The sequence below is a fragment of the Vigna umbellata genome, chromosome 5 (genome assembly GCF_029865625.1).
Source record: "Vigna umbellata cultivar VRB3 chromosome 5, Vumbellata_1.0, whole genome shotgun sequence".
NCBI classification, from domain to species: Eukaryota; Viridiplantae; Streptophyta; class Magnoliopsida; order Fabales; family Fabaceae; genus Vigna; species Vigna umbellata.
In genome coordinates this window covers 16,819,718-16,822,306 of record NC_142169.1, presented here as the reverse complement: position 1 = coordinate 16,822,306, position 2,589 = coordinate 16,819,718, and the positions used below count along the sequence as shown (strand labels likewise).

The window sequence follows — 2,589 nt, the reverse complement described above, 5'->3', positions numbered from 1 at the left end:
TCATAGCTTTTAGCAAAACGTAGCTTGTATGATGTGTTAGAGTAGAAGTCTTCAAGGGAAACATACCCATAATGTTCTTTATACCTCTCAACGTATTTTTCCTGTGTGTAGTGATTATGATAAAGTCTTTTGTACTTTTGTGAACTGCACAAATATCAAGAATAAGGTATATAAGCATCGAAGCACTTTATCGTTCATGCATTATGTGACATCCCAATTATATACATCATGCATATATAATAAAGACATCATCATGCATAATATAGGAAAGCAGTCAAGAGTAATTAAGGATTACAATCATCCTCAGAATAGAGCGGAATTGACAACTAGAGTATTAGGATTTCTCTATGGGAATTACGGAAAATTTAAAACTTAAAATACACAAAACATCCTTCCAAATAAAACGAGTTTACGAAATAAGAACTAGTCATCTAAGCTGCAGCACTGCCGTCTCCATCAAGAGCTGCTCCCAAAGTTTCCTCCTCAACATCTGCTCCCATCCAAGTGGATGATCATCGCCAAAGAAACATACCCAAACAGCACATAACACAAACAATGCAAGGGTGAGCTAGATATAAAAAGCATGTTATACATACAACACAGTTAATTTATGCAATCATTCGAACAATTAAAGCATACTCATTGATCCATATTTTACACACTCCCATGACATGTAAACATTCATCCAAACATGGCAAACTGACATCACAAGACTTGTTACTTTAAATCCCGACTTGTTGCTTTATAGACCGACTCGACCGGACTAGAATGATTACCGAGCTATGGCGGGTCTTGCACTCGTGGTGGCTTTATGAAATTTAGGCACTCCCGCCCTGGCACTACCGCCTTATGAAACTTGGGCACTCCCGCCCTGGCACTACCGCCTGGTGAAACTTTGGCACTACCGCCTGGTGGAACTTTGGGCACTCCCGCCCTGGCACTACCGCCGGGTGAAACTTTGGCACTAGTGCCTTGTGAAACTTTGGGCACTCCCGCCCGGTGGAACTCTGGGCACTCCCGCCCGGCCACAATCACGAGGTTAATCCGTTATCACTCACCTTGGATCATATGGAAGCATCCAAGACTAGGACCTCCTGCTACTCCTCACCACATGTTCAATCCTCTCTACGTGAGAAGAAAGACCATTGGAGTTTCAGGATGACCCCCAAAACTGAGCTACCATGTAATCATTCTATACAACCCCAAAACACCACCATGTATCCTCTCCTTGAGGATCATGGAATTTCGTCCATGAATTATACTGTTACTTTGAAACTTAACCTAAATCATGAATAACCAGATATCACCATATTATCACAACAAATCCCACATACCTCATACATTTACATACTTCCCACATAAATCACATCATACTATACATTCCAACATTCCACATGCATAAAAAATCTGTTAAGCAAACAACATTAATCAATCCAATACACATTACTAAACAATAATAGTCTCAAGAGAACCACTAAACAATACAAATCCCCGTAACTCATACTTAGACAAAGAAAATGGCTTTGAAACCATCACCAACAGTTCCGGAAGGGTCCAAAACCTCCAAAACGACTTAAGAAACGTCCAAAACGGACACCCGGAACCCCAAAAACTATCAAAAACAAAGACAAAGTCACTTTTTCCTAACACCTCGCGCCCGGGCGCCAAAAAGGGGCGCTGGGCGCGACTTTCTGCGAACACCTCGCGCCCGGGCGCCACAAGAGGGGCGCTGGGCGCGACTTTCTGCGAGACTCTCGCGCCTGGGCGCCACCGGGGGCGCCGGGCGCGAACCAGAAGTCGTCCAGCCCCATACCAGTTGACAGCAACCATTTTGCACCTGTTTTGATCAGTTTGATGACTCTAACAAGTCACAAATGACTTACCTAAGATATCCCAATAACCCACATGTACTCAAAATCCTTACTTCCTAAAATCACTACCTCACTTCCTCTCAAAGTGACCCAAAACTCTATCAGCTTGTTCAAAACAGTGTATACTTTCCTTACCTTCCATTTGATCACCCCTTCAACAGAATACATACATCAACACACCAATCTCAAATATCATCTCAGTCCAACCACATCCACAGTCACAATTTCCAGCATACAGTTCATACAACAAATATCAAAAGCACAATTTCAATCCAAACAACATAGTAACACAAAGATCAACACATGTATTGTTCATACAACCCATAGAAAAAGATCTAGCTCCCCTTACCTCTTGAAGACTTTCTTTGTAAAATTTGTGATCCATCTTCCTCCAAACGTGCAGATCAAGATCTCTTTGCATCCTCCACAATTCTTCACTTCCTCTCCCAGATCTTACTGCAAAAGACTCCATTCTCACCAGATGCCCATCCCAGCTCCTCCTCTCAGCCCTTCCGAAGTTGGTACAGCTTCCCATGGTGTTCTTTGGACGGCTGGAAATGGAGGAAGGAAGGCTCCCTTCCTCGGGCTGCTTTCTCGCTCCCTCTCCCATGCCAAAATGAAGACACCCCCTTTTCTCAGCTTCCTCCCTTCCCCTTCAATAATGCAGCCCAATAAATGAAAAAGTGGTGCCCACCATGTCCCCACCATTCCCAAAATT

The 2,589-nt window shown here is 43.3% G+C and overlaps 1 long non-coding RNA gene across 1 annotated transcript; it reads right to left on the bottom strand.

The window, feature by feature from the left end:
* Positions 1 to 235: 235 nt before the first annotated feature.
* LOC148197836 (uncharacterized) lies at positions 236 to 2,589 on the bottom strand. Its single transcript, XR_015779974.1, has 2 exons — positions 2,221 to 2,589; positions 236 to 490 (listed from the first exon to the last, which is right to left on the bottom strand). It is a non-coding gene; the product is annotated as an uncharacterized LOC148197836 (long non-coding RNA).